The 21808-nt window shown below is 42.5% G+C and overlaps 1 long non-coding RNA gene across 1 annotated transcript in view; it reads right to left on the bottom strand.

Moving 5' to 3' along the window:
- LOC147711789 (uncharacterized) overlaps positions 1 to 21330 on the bottom strand; it is a 411006-nt gene extending 389676 nt beyond the window's left edge. The window contains exon 1 of the long non-coding RNA XR_015295718.1: positions 20961 to 21330. This is a non-coding gene — a long non-coding RNA (uncharacterized LOC147711789). The remainder of the gene's footprint in view (positions 1 to 20960) is intronic.
- Between the last annotated feature and the right edge of the window lie 478 nt (positions 21331 to 21808).

Genomic DNA, 21808 nt, shown 5'->3' with positions numbered 1-21808 from the left:
GTTTCATAATGGCTCTTCATAATATCCCCTATTTACCCTGGATCTTGTGTAGGAACAGCTGTCAGGGACATTTTAATGCTTTAATTTGATTAGCTACTGCCTGCTCTTTGGCCTGCCACGCCAAAAGCCTGCCAGTGAAATTGCTTTCTTCATAGACCTTCTGCTGAAAGCGTTGAAAGAAGATCTCGCTTTGGGTGTTATAAACAGTGCTAAGCTCGCGTTTAGCCTGATCAAGAAGTTTTCTATTAGAAAAAGTGGGGGCCTCTAGGAAGATCTTATTAAGGGCGTGGATCTTATCTTCGAGCTGTACCTTTTCCATCCTCGCCTTCTTGGATATAGCTGTGTCTTTACCTATCAATAACCCCTGTACAAATGCTTTCATTGAGTCCCAAACTATGGGGCCGATTATGATTGCGGACGGACTTGCGTCCGTCCGCGATCATTGAGGAGGAGGGGACATCCGCATGGGCTGCGGAGTCCCCTCCTGTGCGATTAGGATGTGACCGCCACCCTGCCGGTCACATCCTCTATTTTTACCATTGCAGCGGGTGCAGCTTCAAGCTGCACCCGCGGCAATGTTAAAAATGCACGCATTGCATTTGCATGCAGAAAGAGGCAGGCACCGCGCGGTGCCTGCCGCTTTCTGCATGCGAATGCAGGGGGGTACCATAGGTACCCCCCATGTGCACCCCCCACCCCCCCTTCACCTAGGGGGCCCGCAACGGGCCCCCTAGGTGAAGATCCGTATGCTTTTCCACGGCGGAAAACCCGCCGCGGAAAAGCACTTTTAGAAGCCCATCCTGATATGGCGGACGGTGTCTGAGAGACATCGTCACCATATCAGAGCTTTTCCGCCGCGGTTGTAAGCCGACCGCGGCGGAAAAGCTGCGGACGGAAACCAGGACCCACCAGCCATCCTAATGTGGCGGTGGGTCCTTGGTCAGTCCGCTGCGGTTTTTCCGCATCCTCGGGGCCGGCGGTGGCTTCCGCCGGCCCCGAGGATGCGGAAAAACCGCAATCATAATCAGCCCCTATATGTGGAGCAGCAGAGGTGATGTTCTGAGTTAAAAATTGCCTAAGCTCCAAATCCATGGACTTTACCCAATCTTTATCATTAAAATATTGCTTATTAAAGGCCCACCGTTTGGGGGTTCTCAGCCTACCTCCAGCTGTATTTCTAAGATCAGCATTGCATGGTCCGAAAATGCATTAAAGAAAAAATTTTGCTGCAAAAACTCTAGTCCCTGGGAGAGAAAGAAGAAATCAATGCGAGAGGAGGAGCAGAATCGACCAGATCCACACGTATATCTCTTTTGGGAAGGAAACGCTAAACGCCATGGATCATGTAGATTCAGTACAGATTCATAGTATTTCAAAACTTTCAAAGATCTTGGCTTTGTCTGCCTCTTCCTCTGTACAGTTGAATCTAGCCGTGGATCCATCAAAATATTGAAATCCCCTCCCAAAATTAAATCCCCCGGCACCCTGATCAATGCTAGAAAAAGATCTTCGTAAGATTTCATATTATCCTCTACAAGTGCATAAAAACTCACGAACGTAAGAGGGTGGGGTTTGGATCTAAACAAAAAGGAGGCCCAGCACCATCTCCCGGATGGATCGCTCCCAGAATTAATAAGTTCTGCTTGTAAATTCTTATTAACAAATATGGCAGTCCCTCTATGGGATACCGTAGAGGTTGAGAGCCCCCTATATCCTGCCCATGATCTGAACATAGAAAATTCCGAAGCCTTAATGGTCGCAATGTGGATTTCCTGCAGAAGAATAACCCCTGGTGAGCCTCCAGCTTTGTCTGAATTTAGAAATCTTCGCCACGACTCTGTGCAGCAGCTCCCCAATGATAACACTCCCTTCTTTGATACCACCTGAAGCTTTGCCCCGCCGAACTTTACCTTCTCAGAACATTTTCCCTGAAATGTCATCTAAGTCCGATGGAGTGACGACCGGACCCAATCCACTTCTTATATTGGACTCCTGCTCCATCTTGGTCGGCCATATTTTTCGGCTTTGACCCGGTCTCACGTGACAAGATATCCGCAGTTGTTATTTTGATCATTTAGGCACTATTTTGTCCCATAATCTTTAAAAATTCATAACTCAGCTTCAACTGAATGGATTTTTGTCATTTTGGTGTCAATAATTTATTTAAATTCACTCTATTTCTCTAAATTGGTATGGAATTTTTCTTGGGTTGCATTTTCACTTTGTTTCTGTCTGTGTGCTGCATAAATACTTTAAACATTGTCTCTAAGTTAAGCTTAACTGCTTTTGTGCCAAGCACAGGTTAATTTAGTGTGGTTCAACCTGACGGGATTACGGTTGTTGCTCAAACAGGGACCACCCCCTTTTAACCAACAACTCAGGTAAACAAATTTATTGTACATGGTTAATCAAAACCTTTACAATATTACAAGAATTAAAAATTAGTTCAGACTGTTTTTGACTAAGATTGAAATAGAGAGTACGGTTACATTCTATAGTGTCCTTAAACTTTTAAAAGAAAAACAAAAGAGAAAAATGAGAAAGAAAAATGTAAAAATAAGAAGCAAATATTGCTTAGTCTGTATTCTTGGCCGTTGATTATAGTTCATGCCTTCTATTTTGTGCCGTTGGTCACAATTTCTTCGGTTTTCTGTATGAGAAGGGTCACCTTCTGTAGGAATCTGGTGGCCCTGCAAGATGTCTGCAACTGATCACTGTTCAGTGCTAGCATGACTGCTGGCCGACATGATCTGATTTGGAATAAACGAAATATATACAATAAGTAATAACGTCTCAAGTTAGCCAAAGATGGGCAAATGCACAATATGTGGGTCAATGTTTCATCTGATTGGCCACAGAGTCTGCAGAGTGATGTCGGCCATGTTTGCTTCCATGCAGGGATTTGATCTTTTGAGATGTAAGTTCCCATCCGGACTCTTAGGAGCGTTTGTTAAACGGCTGCAGTTATATGGGTGACTAAATAAGGTTGCGGCGCGCATTTCTCATACGAACCGAGCATGGTCCAGCCATGTTTTTTCTTTGCTAAGGCTGCTTTGTCTATCGTCCAGCCTTTTAGTTTTGCTGCTCTGTTGACTACTTTTTTGAAAACCGCAAATGTGTGTTGGTGCTAATTTCCAAGGTTTTCTTGCGTTTGCTTGGTGGTTTATTTCAGACCAGCATAAAGCCATCAGCGTATTCTCTTGTGCTGCTCTTAGTTTCCAACTCAATTTTAGTAAAGCAGCTTGTCTGACTTGTTGCTGATTTAGCAACCCGAATTCGAGTCGTACTTGCGCTTGAGATGCAAACTTCGGGATCTGAAAGATGTATTTAAAAAGCTCTGACTGTTGTAAGTTCAGAATGTTTGCGTCTTTCCCTCTATATAGTTCAGAACCATACGTAACGGATGGCAAAAACTTCGCCAACAACTCAATTTCACACAAATGGTCTAAATAAAAATATGTTTCCTCCAAAGATTACTAGCAAAACCTGAGCCTTGTGTCACAATCTATAGCCCGTAGTTAATTTGTGAAAAAAGAAATGCCTCATCAGGAAGCAGCTTGCACCAGCCCATTTCTCCTGTAAAGCTGCCTCAAACAGAGCCAACTACTAACCAGGAAGTGGGGAGAGGGTGTGGCCTAATGGCCAGAGCTGTCGACTTCGGAGCTGGGGAACCAGATTCCAGTCTCAGCATCGGCTCAACATTCAATGATTCAGGGATAATCACCTAATCCCCGCAACTACCATAAATGTGAAGCTGTAGTGCCAATGTGGTGATTAAGTGCCGGTGCTGGGCACCGGAAACCACAGACTCAAATTAGGCACTGTCTATAGCCAGAGACAATTAAAACATGAATTTGTCAGCTAAAGGCAAAACACACTTAAACATGTTCAGCTTTCACAGATTCACTTCTTGCCCTTTTATTTATTTCCAAGGTTGCAAATAAAGAGGCAGTTTAACCCACCTAATGCCGCTTTTGAGTAATTGCTCATCAATCAGCTTCTTGTTCCGATTCTCTGGTAAATACTGCATGTGAATCAGTGCTTAGTTTGAGCTGGAGTTGGTGGTGTGGCCCATCTTACTATTTCTGCGGTCCAGACCTGATTTGCCCTCAACAGACTCTGATTCAGAGCAATAGAGAATAAAGAGACATGAGATGGAATCAAGACTACACAGCCCTTTGTATACAGCACCTCTAACATTCAGTAGAGCCGGCTTGGACCGAGAAACTTTTTGGGCCCCAGCACTTATTCTTTAACGTATTAAGCACTGACGTGAACCAAACACCGCATCATCCTCATGTCATTGCCATCGACAAGGGCATAATCTGTGTCTCCTTCTGTCCATGTCTTCACAGGGCATAGTGGCAAAAATGTATTAGTCTAAAGCTTCCAAATGTCTTTTGATTCTGTGTGGTGGATGAGTTATCCCACTGTGTCCTTATTCATCATACAACAAAAATGAGTACAGTTATAAAGAATTATGGGCTAGATATAGGTAATGAAAATTGACCGATTCTAAAATACCGAATTTTACCGATTTTCAGGTTTACCGACCGGTAATCGGCCACCTACATCGTCACATTTTGAATACCGAATTGTTCATGTTTTCTGTAGTTTTTAATTTAACTGTATCTTTGATGAATCCATATTCGTGTTTATGTTATGAAACAACCTTCCATGGAGTCAACATATCATGTTTATTGCCGTTGCATGTAAGATATTATAATCTCTAGAGGGGACCCCCTGCTGAGTGGTAAAAATGTCAACAGTCAGATAAGAATCCTTTATAACATTGCTGCTTATCCTATTGCAAAATGTAAAATAATGAGAAATGCTGAAAAACTAATTGCTACCGAAGTTTCATAATTGAGGTGCAATTCATAAAGGCATTTTCAGCCATAAACGTGTTTACAAACGAAAATGCTTTAATTTGTAGCTGCAAGGAATTCACAAATGAATCCAGGCAGGAGTACATTGGTTTATTTCTGCATATTTCTATGCAATGATGCAGGAGAAATGCTCAGTGGTAACTTGCGCCAGAGTGGGAAGTGAGCAGGACAAGGTTACCCTTGTAAGAATATGAATGCCCACAAAGTTGTTAACTTCTATGTATTTGCATACTCCGATCTGACTCTTTCCCACCCTGTAAATGATCAGAGATCTACACAGTAAAGGTCTAGAGTAGGTCTCTATTCAGGGTAGGGAGCAAAACGGATCATCTCCAAACTTCAAGGATATGTAGAAGAACATGTTTATGCCTGGGGAGAAGAAAAAAAAATGAAAACATAATATGCATTTGTCACATTTACCCAGTGCTTAAGTCTGTGCAAAGTAGTTTATGCACTTGGGAAATGGGAAGCCTGGCAACATGTCACCTGACATTTCAAGTGGGATACCTAGAAACCTTTTCTTTCCCAGCATGTTACTGGCAATGTTTGTGAATTCCAAAAAGTATTACATCTGCACCATTAGTCAGAGTACTTTTATAGGTGGAGATATAGGGCCTTATTATGAGTATGGAAGTCCTCCCACTGACCGGCCAGCCTGTAAACCATGGCAGCTGGTGCTGTGGCGATCTCACGGCAGAGGCTGTATAAGGCTCATAGGTATGCCTTATCTGCAGAAGCTGCCATGAAAGCACATTCCTGCACTGTGTGACATGCATGCCACACCATGCAGGAAGTAGGGTGCCATTCCAGGGGGACACAGCATGTGCATCCTGCATGCACCCGTAGGAGTGGCAGTTGCCTCTCTGCCACCCTTTTCATGGCCTTTTCACCGCCATAAAAGGGGCAGTGGACAGGCAATTTGTAATATGCATGACAGTGCTGACGCAGCACCGCCAGCATATTGCTGCCCCCTTCTACTGCATGACCACCGGCATACCCGGCGATCCTGTGGTCGTCCAACTGCCACACTCTGAATACTGCCGGCGGACCCGCAGCGTGGCGGTGGTTGGACCTCCTCCGGTAGTACAGCGGTCCTGTGGACCACCATACTCATAATATGGCCCTTAGTTCTTTTTTCTTTAATTGCCCCATACTGTATCAAACACCTGTGTGGGGTATTTAACTGAAGGCCCTGACTACAACACCAGCACTGTAATGTTGATATAGGCTCTGGTTACACAATAACGCTTTTTTCATAATACTCCTCAGCATCGCTCGGTGTTGTTTCTACATAGGTATTGGTATCAATTTTTTTTTTATATAAAATAAACAAGCAGTGTGGGAAGAGCTCTCTGTTCAGCATGCGCAATTGGCTTGCTGAAGAGGCTTCTGGTGTTGCATAAATCAATCAACCTACTGTGCCTAATTTTTCATGACAGTCAAGTCACTTCAATACAGGGTATACTTTCCAGCAGCCAATACTAATACAAATTACATGAGCAAACAAGATTGTCTGGCTAACATGTACCGTTCTGGACTGGTGCTAGCTTGTGATGTGCTTTTTAACTCTTACAGACTTAAAAAGTAAATATTTACGGGTAAGCAGCACCCTAATCTTTACTCGACAATGTAAAGCATAACATGTGCACTGTTTTTATTAATGATGTGGACAAGGAATAAGCTGACAATGTTTGTCATTAGGCAGTCAGTCATCGTTTTTACAGTCATAGTGAGTGCAAAGGAAAAAAATACAAGATATACATATTTATCCCTAAGTGCTGGGAGTGGGGAAGTGAGGCATCGGCACAGAGGCACAACTCCTTAGCCTTCTTAGAGCGTAATTCTTTAAAACAAAGCTTAAAGTGATGTTATAGATAGGTAGAACGCTAAGATTTTAGCTTACTTTAAAAAAATACAAATTTACTGAAAAAACACAAAAGCTAAAGTTAAGTTTTAGTTAGATCTTGCAAAAGTAAAATAAAACTATTGTTTTATAACAATACAAAATCTGAACTTCACCAGTTAAGGTTTACTGAGCTAACTAGAACTTGAACACCAATCATGCACTGCTTATGACCTCGCATATTACTTTGCACATGACATGTTAAATGACATAATTTATGATATCACTGATGATACCTCAAATGAATTAATTCAAGATATCACTGATGAGGTCATACAATCAGTATGACAACATCCTAAAGGGTCTGTGGACCCTTTGTAGTAATTCAACTTGCTACAGATGTGGCCAATTTTCTATTCACATCAACATTATTACCCACTTAAACACTTCACATGGCACACAGTTTTAAGTCAAGAGGTTGACAGATATTCATTTGCGACTGTCAAGACAATTTCTGTAAGGCCATATGGACATAACTCCATAGTTTAGTAAGATACACTGTGCAGGTTCTTGAGTTGGACACTGTGGCATACAACCTTAGGGACAATGTTACAAAAACCTTAAGAGATGAACTACCTCTAGGTGGGACACCCCTACATTCTACATTATTCAACAATCGCCAATGCCTCAACATCTGAAGTAAAGTTCTGGAAAAAAAACATCCACACTTTATAACCATCCTTAATAAATAGAAAGATTTTTTGGGCTAGAAGGATTTATCTCTTGGCTAACCTTTCATGAAGGCAATAATGTTTAGTCTCTTCCTAATGGAAGAATCATTTAGATCTAACATTTAATTTCTTGCGAGAGGCATGTAGATCTCTGGGTGTAATACCCTAGAGACATCATTTGGTATGATCTTGGGTGAATTTTGATCGAATGTCCACTCCTCTTTAGATTTGCAACCATCTTGAACTTCTCAATGTGTAAATTATCTTTCTCACTTCTGAAATAACAGATTTCATGCTATGCTTATAAGTGACATGTAATAAGCAAGGGTGCAGTTCATTGATGATTACCATTCAATGGCTTGAGTCATGACGTATCTCCTTAGAGAGAGAAAATATTTTTGACAAAGATTGGCATAATTAAAACCACTTTGTCAACAGTGACCAAAAACACTCTATGGGCAACCTTTTAACTAAAGTTTTTCGATTGGAAATATATACAGCATAATTGATACTACTGAAATAAGGGTAAAGGTGGCAAAGCAAATTAAAATCCAATCAGATTATTTAGTTTTATTAACAAATAAATAGTGAATGTGAAAAACAGTATATTCTATCTGCCAATGCCTACCTAATGTATGCACTATTAGGTCGGTTCTTAAAGTTCCAAATCGTAGTAGGATGCAATAAGACCGACCTCATAAAATGTATTGAGGTATGTCGCAAATTGAAACTCACTACGATTGGAGGCCATCACAAGGATGATGGCCTGCTAGGTTCAGCAGATGACCATGGCTATGAAAAATAAACCAAACATTTATTTGAAATACAGCTAGTGTTTCCTAAAGGAAACAGGGCTGTGTTTAATACAGAACAGTTTTTGTTTAAGTTTGTTTGAGAGTTTGCAGTGGTCCCATAAACCACTGCCTACTCCCCAAAACCCAAACTTTTTTTTTTAAACAAATTGTATTTGTCAAGTTGCACATGTTTTGCAGAGCACTGGACCCCAGAGACAGCTGCACAATCCAACCATACAGATATGATGACTTTGACTTTTTCAAGTGAAATCCAAACATATATATCTAACAATGAAATTAATACCCCAACTCCCCCCCCACTGATCGTACAAGTTCCGCATAGTCCTGCCCGCAAAGTATATTCATAACAGACGGGGTGCACCCCTCCACCCCCCCCGCATCATATCCCCACTGTCCAAAGATGTACATATGAGTTATCCCAAGGGAGTTGCTGATGGCAGTTCTAATAACAGCCCCGATAATCCGCCCACCGTTTCCAGATCTTGTAGTGTGCACCCCCTAGTGACAAAGATAGGTTGTTCCCGCGGCAAGCAGAAATCCAGCCCATTTTTCCATGCGGCAACTGATGGGGCCCTTGGCGCCTTCCATGTCCTGGCAATGTCCCTTTTCGCCAGAGTGAGACCCAGATGCATGAGGTGTCCCTTATAAATGTTGCCTCCTATTCCCTCCATGACATGAAGTAGGGCCAGCTGCGGTGTGCTTGGGAGCTTCCACCCCAGGACCTCCGAAAGACAGGCAAACAACCCCCTCCAAAAGCGGTCAAGGGAGAGAAAACACCAGACTGTATGAATGAATGTACCCTTCTCTCGACTGCAGCGAAGACACATAGGAGAAATGATCAGTCCTGCCCTCCACAAACACACTTGAGTAAAGTAAACCCTGTGTAAATACTTTAACTGGACAAGGCGAAGTTGCATTGCTATAGCCGCCCCAGTGGGGCCGCCAGGCACTCGGTACAGTCCTCCTCCCCTAGTGTGCCTATGTCCTCCTCCAAATCCCCCCGAAACTTCTGTAGTGTGAGGGAGCAATGTATAACCAGGGACTGGTATATCCAGGAAATTTTCCGGTCAGTTAAATCTCCCGTGAAGACTTCTGCCTCCAGTGGATTCAATTCGAGTAATGACTCCCGACCCTCCAAGCGGGGGGTTAGGGCATGTCGAAATTGAAGATAGCAATAAAACTGGGACCGAAACATGAGGAATTCTTTCTGAAGATCTTGAAAGGATTTGAGCATCTGGCCCCTCATAACATCACCCAGGACTGAGATGCCTGGTAAACGCCCATTGTCCCAGAGGGGGGTTTCCCGGGTCAGTGTGTTCCACCACTCAATGCATTGCAATGCCTGTCTCCAGATCTGGAACACAACTTGCGTAACCGACAGAAGCAACCCCCGCAAGGGTGCCAAGTATAAAATTGCATATAGTGAGCAGTGCCCCATGAGTTGCCACTCAACTGTATATGCCGGGTCTCCCCTATCGCAGTACTACCACTTGTTGAGGACTAGCAGATGCGATGCTTGATAATAAGAAAGAACATCAGAGGATCCTAACCTCCTGCAGTAGGTGGGGAGAAAGCATGTGCGTAGAGCTACACGCACCTTCCCCTCCCCCCCACAGAAACTGCCCCAGCGCCGCATTCACCTGACAGAACCATCGAGCGGGATCTGATATGGATTGTTTTGCAGCTGATAGAGGAGCCAAGGGAGCGCCACTGAATTGAATATCACCGATCTGCCATATAACCACTGGGGCATGCGAGACCCGGCCTTGAAGTCTTCGCGGATCCGCTCCCATACTGGAACCAAATACGCTCCCAGGAGACTGCGGGTACATCTGATAACACACCCAGATATTTCAGTCCCCCCCACCGCCAACTGAACTGAGGAAGCTCATGCGCCCATTCCAGACTGATCCCTCAGAACCCATAATGTCGACTTACGATGGTTCATATTTAGTCCCGAGGTCTCCCCGAAGATTTGCATAATGCGCAATAGCCCCCGCCCGTCCTGTCCATATCTGTAAAAAAAAATAGGACATCATCCGCGTATAATGTGATTCTATTGGACAGGCCTGGCACCCACTCAGATCCCAGGACCTGCGCACCAATACGCACCCATGCAGCCAGAGGCTCCATAGCTAGCGCAAATAGGTATGGGGACAGAGGACTGCCCTGTCGCGTGCGCCATCTGAAAGAGAAAGTGTATAAGATCATCCCAGCCACTCACACCAACGCTGTCAGATCTGTGTATAAGAGCATTAAATATGAGAGAAAGATTGCTACCAGATTAAGTCTTCTCAACAAGGCAAATAGATACACCCAACTGAGGGAGTAAAATGCCCTGTCCTTGTCTGCCAGTAAAAGCGCCGCCGGTTCCCCCACACGCCGGATGGCCACCATCGCCACGTGCGCTCGCCTAATGTTGTGCTTGTACACCCTCTGAGGCATGAACCCAGCCTGGTCAGGGTGTACCAGAGTGGACATGTGGGGCAAGAGGCGATTGGCCAAGGCCATGGCCAGAACCTTTGCCTCTACATTTAAGAGGGAAATCAGACGATTCGAAGCATGTTGATCCGGGGGCCTGCCAGGTTTGTGGAACACCACCACCTCCGCATATCTCCAGTCCGGGGGTAGGGAGCCTCGCTTACGAGACTCCTCCACCACAGGTCGAAAGTGAGGGGCTAGCTGTAAAAAATAGTGCACAAGAAATTCACTGGGGAATCCATTGGGTCCCGGCTCCTTCCCAGGGTTGAGCTCCCCCAGGGCCGTGCCCAATTCTTCATCCGTCATTTGGAGCTCCAATTGCTCCCACACCTCATCTGACACAGTTTTAGGTGAGAGGTCGGTTATGAATTTATCAATCACAGCAGCAGGTAGGCATTCTTGGGGAGAGTACAGATCGGCATAATATTCGGCAAAGCTTTTGGGGGTCTGTAAGCAGCTCACCCTCCGGGTCCAGGACTCCTGGCAGGGTCTGGGAATGGAAGGTACTTTGACAAAGACGGTGTAGCATCTTGCTGGACTTGGCGCCCATTGATATACTCTGCTACGCGTCGCCAGCCAAGCTTGGCGGGCCTTGTCCATCAGAAGAGTCACATCATTCTGTTGAGCCATCAATAAATGCCTCCTGGACTGGCCTCCCCCTGCCTCTTGCGTTCGAGTACCTCCATTCCTGCTTCCACTCGCAGCAGCTCTGCCTTACGCTCCCTACGCACTGCTGCACACCAGTAAATATTCACCCCCCTCAGTGTGGGCTTTAGTGCCTCCCACAATGTCTCGGCACTAGATACGGACCCCACATTAGCAAGTCGGGTAGTGATCAATAGCTTCACTCATGTTATCTTTGTAGTCAATATTCTGCAAATTCCATACAGAGAGGCGCCACCTAAGCGGCTGATTTCCCAGACCTATGTGGACCGTGAGGGCCACCGGGGAATGGTCTAACAGGCCCTGGGGCAGAATCTCCGACGACACTACCCTGCCCACCACCACTCTGGGAACAAAAAGATAGTCAATTCTGGAATACGAATCATGAACCACAGACAAAAAGGTGAATTCCCGGCTATCACCGTGAAGTCGCCGCCATACCCCAACCAAATCAAGTCCCGTCACTAAGGAGTGCAGTCGTGTGGGGCGACCACTCTCCGGAGCACCCCCCGCCCGCCATCTGTCCCTGGCCAGCTCCATGACATCGTTCCAGCCCCCAACAACTACAGTGAGTGCCTACGGGATATCCGTCTATATAGTCATAAGCCTTTCTACCAGATTCCAACACCAAAACTTTTTTAAACATTTACAAAGGCGGAAAGGGTCCCTGAGGGACCCCTTCCCATTTGCAAATGGGCCAAGCCAACTTGAAGGTTGCTAACTTTTCAATGATTTATGAACTCTGTTTCAACATAAATCTTTAATTCATATGGATAGAAATTGCTATATGGAAGGGATGCCCACAGCACATGCCTTACAAATAGTGATTCCTTGGGTTTAGTACATTGCAAAAAGCACGTTTCAGTAGCAAACTCAGAATCAGATTTGCGACTGAAAAAATGCTATGTACATCTGGCCCCTTAATCAGTGAGCATTTTTATGCATGTGAATGCACTTGCTTGCATAATAATGTGGAATGCAGCTGTCACTGCTGACCTGGCAGGACTTGATGAAGGATGACTTGTTCATTCTGATAAACTGATTAGCACTCATGAGTTTTGTTTTTTAATGCATTGCTGTTTACTTTGTTGTTCTGGCAAAATCTAAAGCACGCACTTGCAAAAGCACTCCCTGGTTCAACAAGAAATGCAGAAAAGCGCAGCACTCCCTAGCCAGTGCAATCAGATTAAAGATATTCTCAAAGTTTCCCTAGCTAGAACAGCCTACAAAGACTCCATCAGTCATGCCAAGAGGGATTGGGATTCTCAGACGAGGAATACTCTCCATGAAGCCTGACTATCTAAAGATGCCATCCTGTTTTGGCAACTTTTAGCGCACAATGGAGCTATGGTTCCAATTGAACAACATTGCCCCTGTGGTATGAGTTGATTCTTTTTCTGACCTCTATTCAGACGCTCCGACAAATAACCCCATTAACCCTACAGTGATGTCACCCTGCCAAACTTCCATAATGCCATTTTTTTAAATGTGTATAATTCGTTTCAATTAACAATCATCAACATATAACATACAGTACAAAGGATTAGGCATGTGTTCACACAGTGGAGTCAGATAATTACTACAAATACAGCATTACTGTATATTGGATGCTACAGAGTAGGGCTCTCATCATCTTCAACATTCCGGGGCATAATGCCATTTATGACATCTTGGATTGAAGAACCTCTTTCAGTTTTTGTACATGGAAGGTCAGCCTATACACAAAAAATAGCCAGGTCTCGTCCTAACAACTACAGACTGATTATCTTAATCTACTGCATACAGAAAGTCTTGTCCCAATGTTTGTTGGCTAAGATACAGGACACGATGTTTGATGAACACATCCTTAGCCAGTACCAAGTGGGCTTTTGGACAAAGATTTTCACCATTGAACAGGTGTTCCATTTCCTTTAGTTATATTGGTGTAGTGTTATAATTGGCAATGGCTTTGTACATTGTGTTTGGGGATCTCAGATCTGCTTTCGATATAGTACCACTACCACATTCCACACTCTGGCAGTTTTTGCATAACATGAAGATGCCACCAGACCTCTTGCCCTGGTTAGAGGCTTCCATGAGGAAAACGTTGCGCAAATCAGGTGTGGGGAACATGGTCAACTAATTAAGAAAATCCCTATGCTGGGTGGAGTCCGCCAGTGTTGCATTCTGGCCCCTAAAGTGTTTTTATTGTTTTTTTAATGATGCTGATTCTTTCTTATTAGTTGAAGCTGATTACCCTTGGCTGCCTGGATACATAATTCCTATCCTTGTATTTGCGGATGACACGTTGTTGATCTCCAAGACCCCAAGTGGGCTACAGAAGCTTCAACATCACTTTCAGGAGTTCTGTTTTTCTCCGGGTCTGGAGATCAACACAAACAAAACTAAGCTGATGCCTTTCAACCCTTATAGATCATTCAAGAAACGTGTTGTCCTGGGGGATGCTCCTCTTGAGATGGTGGATAGTTTCACCTGCTTGGGTATTATGCTTTCTAAAAGCAAGTCTTAGAAACCACATATCGATAAAGCTGCTCTGAAGCTTAGACAAATAACGGGTGCTCTTTATAAAGAATTTTCTACTTCTTATACCAGACACATTTCTCCAGCACTACGTATCTATGAGGCCAAGGCTCTACCCTTTACGAGGCAGAAGTGTGGGCCTTTTCCAACTTAGACTCACTCACTAGTGTGGAGAATAAATTAATTCACAACCTTGCTTCTCTACCCCCAGCACTAGCACTACAGGATGTTATGGAGGCAGATCAATTCCACAAAGTAACATGGCTTTTGAACAAAAAAAATCATTTAACACCTTAGGCCTCTCAGATGTCTGGGACAACCCGGCCTCTTTATTTTCCCCATCCAAGAAAGCATTGAAGTTACTCTACTGGGAAACTGTAGCGGTGAACGACTTTAAGAAGCCTGCCTCCTCCAGGCTGTCTTGTGACTTGTTTTATGTTAGCCTGTGCGTACATACAAGGAGTATTGGGACTTGGTTACTGCCCCTCTAAATCGGAGGTTATGCTTCCAGTTCTGAGTGGGTACCTTACTGCTGAAATATTTTACTGCTAGGTGGTCCACGGATGCTTGCCCAGCCTGCACACTCTCAGTGGAGAGTGTTGCTCATGTTTTCATTGTCTGCCTAGCCTACGCTCGCCCACGCAGCTCTTGATTAGCCCCCACTTGCAGATGCTCGGGCATGCACAATCACTGTGTGGCCCTACGAATTTTAAGATCGGATACCAGCCCCTTTGTCTCAGTGGCTAAAATTCAGAGCGCAATGTAGAAACTTAATAGAGTGATCTGTTCATTTTATGTGATGGTATGTTGGCTATTTTATCTATATTGCAACATCTAGGCTTTCTATTTTCTTCGAATAGTACTATTTTATATTTAATGTACAGTTTTAAACTATTTATTATGCATTTATATTTGGGTACTTGAGCTTTTATGACCCTAGTGTTCGAAATAAACGTATTTTGAAGTGAAGTAAAATTTGTGTACATAAAAAAAGTGTGCTTGAGAAAATAAAGAAAAACAAAAGACATGTGAGGTGCAACGTATGGTGTCTGTGGGCACAATGCCCTTTTTTGAGCATATGACGAGCAGCAGCAAAAAAGTGGGCATAGTACTGACAGGTCGGTGCAAAAAAAACAAATACATTTCCGAATGCCTAATGGGAGTGTCTTAATTGGACTCAAGGTCAAGATATGTAAAAGAATGAAACACCAACGTTTACAAATCTAACAAAGATGTTTAGTGAATCACAAAATAACAGTAAAGTATTTGTGTAATTATGACATTCTTTGAGAAATACCACTGGAATTTTTGATCTTTGGCTTGATGTAGGAAGAGTCATTCCAAATGCCTTATGTTCAATGTTATCTTTTCTGGTTCCAGATACAGCACGGATGCCCCCTGATTTGGTACTTCCTCATCATATGCGTGCACTTTCAAGTGTAATAGTTACGAGATTTTTCAAGCAATGAAAGCACTCTACCTTTCGAAATGTGAGCCTGTTTTGGGCTTACAGTAACTATAAAAGGCATTAAGAGAATCACTTTCATTTACATTTGGGCATAGGTTAGTTTAGGATTGGTGATCTTTAAGGTAGAAAACTGCACACAGTATCAAACATTTCCTCGGTATTGGGCTTATCTGGGACCCGCTGTCTAGCGTTGACTTTGTAGAGTGTCTCTGAATGTTAACACTTTCTTAATTTCTGACGCTAGGACGAAAATACTATTAACTCTTGTGTCAGTGTTATTGTTGGATTGAAGTATCTAAGGAAAGCTGGGATGTGCCAACTTTCCGATTTATCACTGGACTAGTGGATTGTTGTACCTATTGTTTTGCCCTATTTGCCTGTTATGGGTGGCCAATGTGTTTGAAAGGCGCTGTGATTTGGTGTTTTTTTACATGGATGGAAAACAGAGAAGTCAAAGACTGCAGTAGACACGAACGTGACTTGCTTGATGAGTTGAATTCACCCTATGACTGAAAAGTGAAATATGCGGGGGGATTCAAACAGAAGCGCAGGCATTTGACAAATGAGAATAGAGAACATTGAACTCTGGATGTTTTCAACTTAAAAACCATGCACCCGTTAATAGGTAGGCATGGAGGAAAAACTGCATTTAGGAATCAGGACTCTTTAAAGTTAGTTCATGTCTCTATTCGTAGTCTACAATGCAAGTGCACAGACTTTAAAGTTTGAATATATCAACAATCTGGGTGCATACACCAAGATAAAAAAAATGTCCCATAGCCTTGGGGGCGGAGTGGTCCACTGCGTCCTTCTGTATTGGGGCAAAGAGAGTTAACTGACCAGGTGTTTTAAACGTTGCACCTGTTTGGTAAAATTGCAATTCTTAGAGTGGAGCCTTGGTGGTGGCCAGTGGACCATCCACCCCCTAAAGCTATGGTAATCTAACCCTAAAACTAGATAACTTACTGAGGACACTGGCGTGATTGGGGCAATTCTATATTTTTTTTGCTGATGTACTAAGAAAAATCAGTGATGGACACTTGGCCACTTTACCCTCAATAGTGCTGAATCGCCATCATTGTAATTGTACTAATTTAATGGTTCGATCTTCAATTCTGCTTTTTAGGATGGAGATAGTAGTAAGTGATTTATATAATTAGACTCTTCATGGGTGTTTCAAAACATCAGTTTATTTTTCCACCTTTTAATAGGGTAATACAGTACAGAATATGCATATTTTCCCGACTTGTCAAAATTGTATTTTTATGCGATTGAATTGTTTTAACGCATATCATCCACTTATTTTACTGGTCTACTGTAATTCTACTCTGCCTGTCCATGTTGCTTTTGTGTTCAAAGTTCCCACCAACCCTTATCGATGAAAACTTTAGTGTAATTCAACCCATGGCCGCCGGGATTTTCTCAAGTATGTAAGTGGAATTTAGGAGTCGTTAGTGAGGATTATGGAGTGACTTTATCACTGAAAAGCTAATCATCACAAATTCCAGAAAAGGTATATCATTCACTAAGACTCTTAAGTATGTGACACCTAACCCAAGGGACACATTGAAGGTAACAAGATTTGAGAATCCTATAACACACATAGGATTTTTAATGGAAATTACAGTAACTTATATTATAAAAATTGTGGTATATCTTAAGCTAATGTTCTGCTGTCAGGTTTCAGTGCCAATCATAACAGTTTTAGTTAGTATTCTCAATGCTTAAGGGCTGTTTCACAAAGGATTTTATGCCAGCAGTTGTGTCCTTTCTGAGGTATTAATTGCTACTGAATTTCCAGGTCTGATTTACTAAACAGTTTTAGGTAGTATCTGTTGTGCTTAAAGCGTGCAGGTGGTTGCAGATGGTGGACTCAGGGCACTCATTATTGGGGATGAGGACCTCTTTTTCATGAATGACATTGATCAAGAGAAATTGAGGGAAAGGCAAAAGCTGAGAAGGGAGAAGCGAAAGATAAGAACACAGTGACAAAGGGAGAAAGCAGGGGTAAAAAAACTACCAAGAAGAGTTACATAAAGAGACTGAACGTGTACAATTTGGTAAGATATAAGCATTAGGTATAATCAAGATTATTTAACCTCGGTAATGTGCAACCCTAGTATTCACCAGCATGGAGACAGGTTGTTCAGAAAAACCTTTAGCCCATGAACTTATCCTGTTACAAATTAAGCACTGAGTTGTTGTTTCTTACTCAAGGCTATGGTGTGAGTGGCAGATAATGTTTCAGGACTAAGACATGCATATTCACAGAAAAATGCCACAATTAAGCAAAAGTAAAACGCTAACACTCACAGACAAATCTGTGTAAATCAGCCCGCTAGTCAATAGCCCAGTTTGAATTGCTAGTCTATTAAGTGACTGGTGTAACAAACTTAATAATGTGCAAATTATATGTATTTTAAATTAATAATCAGTTAAATAGCTATGCAGACAAAATGCCAGTTAACCAATTGTAAAACTTAATTTTTAGGTCTGGTGCTAGGCAAGGTCTTTTGATTTCACCAAAATGATATGTACAAACTTACAAGGGCTTTCATCCAGCCCTTTTCGTCTACTGGTCTGTTATTGGTTCCTTAACATGTTTCTTCTGCCTTCCACAGCATACAGTATTGAGCAATGTATGAGCACACTTCAGCCATTGGCTAACTTCAATGTGAGTGACGGTATTCTGCTCTATAATAAGAAAACAGGTCCACCACAAAGTAGTTCCATTTAGTGACCCTGACTGCCCTATCAATGTATGCTTTTTGATACCAAGAAATATTTTTGATCTAACACAATGTTTGTTTTTAATTTAGACTGATGAGGGCACAGCTGTTTCCCCAATAATACCGTTATGCAAAAACCATGACAAACAAAAACAAAACAAAGCATTGACAAATCCAAAAGACTGTCAGCCGATACCAGAATTATTGGGTTTGCCAATGCTTGTCTCTTCTGTTGAGTTGTCTTCACCTGAGAACATTCAGGGTTATCACCATTATCATATTTATTGACACTAGTTTGTGAATAATGACAGCAATGATGTTCGTTTTTCTTGTGTAATGCACTAAATAACAAGTGATAGAGTCAATCAATCAAATGATTGGCTAAAAAAAGTATTTAAACCTTTGGTAGCCATTGACATTTTGATATCACACTTTAACCCCACTTACTGGAATAAATCAATATTTTGATTTCAAGGGGCTATGCAAACTAGGCCCAGATGAAATGTAAATTACTCCTGATCAATTCATGTATTTTCGGAAACTTCACGTTACGCTTATGCAAAACTTCTGAAATGCCGCCATTACACCATGTTGGATAATTGGGTGCTATATGCAGTAATACACTGACATTTTTACGACGAGCACTCAGGAATTCCGAGAAAGGCCAGAAGGCGAGTAAATGTTGCTCATGCCACTGGTGTATTTTGTGCTATTTTTACTGCGAAATGCATCCTTGCATTAAAAGTTGACAGGAGTGCACATTTCACACAAAAATATAGCTCTAATGATGGATTTACTTTTCACATAATTATGCATAGTTTTATGTCATTTTTCTGACATTCCACGTTATTGCCTGAAAGCAAATTACGTGAATTTCACGTACACTTAATGTAAATCTAAGTGGCCAAATCATAAAAGGATTTATGAGCATGGGAAGTAGTACTACAGGAGTACTCATACATACACTAATATGCATTTGTGAGTCAGCCTAGAAGCAGCCAACTCATTATTATTAAAAGTGTGAACAAGGCACTGTTATTTCCATCGGTTCTAATTGCATATGAATATTCTCTGAATATTCCAATTTTATTCCCATTTTAGATGTTTTGTGGCCATTTCCAAAAGCCTTTTAAGAGTAACAGAGAAGCTACCAAAGAAGGGGAGTGCTACTTTAAAAACTTGAAAATGCCTTTGTGAATAGAGGTGTTGCTTCTGTTGGCTCAGTCAATTAAAACAAATACACACATAAGTAACATTCTAATCAGGAATTAACTGTTCACATTCAATCTACACGCTCACTTCTCATAGCATCCAAGACTCTTGCTCCTTTTAAAAGATCATTACTTGTAGTTGCTCTTTGCCGATCAATGTGTTTTATTGAGAAAATACATGTAGATAAAACGTATCCAACTGCACATTTATTGCTTTTTTCTAAAAAAAAACTTCTACATTCATTTTACCGCCACTTTTCACTTTCATGCCAGGTTTCTTTCACAAGTGATGACCAGCCAATTCAGATATGTACTGGTTCAGTTCTATGTGGATGTGTGCGATTGATAACGTGACTAGTGGAGGATGCTTGAAAAACACCCCTTTAATGCCTGAAATTCACTAGGACAAAATGCAAGCTTCATGCGCATATCTGCTTCAGAGACTGTTTGCGAATTATTTCAAAATGCTTGATCGGAGCAGGATAGTAGGAAATGCAACTGCTAATAAAACGTCTACTGAAATGAACAAATAAACCACGTGGCGATGGACACATGATACAGGCACATCCCTAACATCCAAAGAAGCCCAGAGTTGAAATTAAAACCTGTAATGTGGCTACTTTCTTTACACATCCAGTTATGCTAATATATGAAACAACAGCAACTTGAGGGAACTCTGACAGCTCTGAAAGGCACTAGTCTCACAGTGGCCATTTCCTTCAGTCTGCATGGTCGCTTGGACACAGTGACACCAAAAATCCTTCTTCCCAAAACTAAAACCTATTACATCTAACCACATAGCTCAATATGCATTCATTCAGGCTTCACTCGAGATCATTCATTTAACCTTCACTATTTTGAAGCTACTGTACTCGGTTCAGGGGTCCTGCCTGAGAAGGGGTGTGAGTGTTCCACAGGGACCAACTGTACCGCTTCGAAGCATTCGGTGCATCAACAGCCTTTACTGAAGAAAACAGTGCCTTTTTTATTTAAAGGCACATGTTGCCTAATTTGGGGGGCACAGACCGCCACTTCTTTTTAGGGAACACAACACACAGCACTAATGCGAGCCCACGGTTCTTCTAAAGTGTGCTGCCATAGATTCAGATGCCTACCCACCACAGGAGACAGCACTGGAATATCAAGTGAAGAGAGAGTCGCCATTGCTTTGAGTCTCACGTGTATATGTTTACCTGAGCTGTCACGGTTCATTGTACTTGACCTCTATGAATAGCAATCAACGCCTTGAACCTCTGCTCAGTACCTACTGTACGTATGTAGGTTTGCCTTAAAATACCATAAAAGAAAAAGAAACTGAGGCTCTCAGCATTTCTGTACACATCAACTACAAAAGATTACTTTTAGTGACACTTTTTAATTAACTTTAGAACACATGTAGTAGTGATGTACAGCAAATAGACACATTGAACTACTCAACATGTTTGTGACATAAATATCCATGCATCAGGAAGACCACAATTTACAAAAAGATTTTACTTTTTGCGCCATACATTGACCAGTCATTTGCATTTCTTTTTTTCCCTCTATAACTCTACTACAAAACAATTCAGACATTTTCAGGAAGGCTTCAAAGGAAGAAAAGACTTTACCTCTCCGTTGTTCCTCAAGAAGGGCACTAGATTTGACCACGAAGTTTGTTTCTCCGTGGATGCATGAAAGAAGTGGACTGACTGAGACCCGTCTGTGATGCTGGGGCTCCCCCTCTGCCCTTCACTATCACTCCAGCTTCTTAGAGTCGAAGCCTGGCTCCGGGCAGCCTGCTCCAGACAAATGTTTTAACAGCCGCCGCCGCATCCTTATCAATGAAACAATCCCAATGGCGAGCACAAGAAGGGACAAAAAAGAGTACAGAAATGCAGGTAAGAAATAACTAGGAGCGAAAGCAACCGCCGGAGCGCCTGCCTTGGCAGAGAATGGTTTATATGCAAGTCTTTCGGCTTTTGCCAGCTGCACTCTGAGGCTGCGGTGAAGTGTGCGCTGTCTTTTGGTATCAGAAAGCCATGCACGGCGTTTCAGCGCACGATGGAGCACCCCCTCCTCCTAAGCGGGCATGTAATGCAGCTCCTGATTGGTGATCCCTCGAGCCTCGTTCTCTGATTGGCCGGCCAACAATGAACTCTGATTTGCTTCTTTTCATTTTCCCACCCTGTTTGTTTTCCTTTCATGTCAGATAGCGTGAACCTTCCTCTGCAGAAGACAGCTTGTGTCTGACTGCCGCACTTAATTTCACCATTGCTATTTTTAAACTCCATCTAATTTTAACAATCCCAGGACATATTCGTGCGTCTTAAACACCGAAATGCTGATTGTGCTTGTCAGGTATGGAACGTGTTTAATTTAAATATTGATATTTTATTACTGTAAGCAGTGCAAATAAACACACACATATCAGATAACGAATTACAGTGAAATGCATTAGGCCTGCTGGAGCTGGTAA

This window comes from Lissotriton vulgaris, chromosome 5 (assembly GCF_964263255.1).
Source record: "Lissotriton vulgaris chromosome 5, aLisVul1.2, whole genome shotgun sequence".
NCBI lineage: Eukaryota > Metazoa > Chordata > Amphibia > Caudata > Salamandridae > Lissotriton > Lissotriton vulgaris.
Note: the sequence above shows the minus strand (reverse complement) of the source record. Positions and strands in the feature narration are given on the sequence as shown.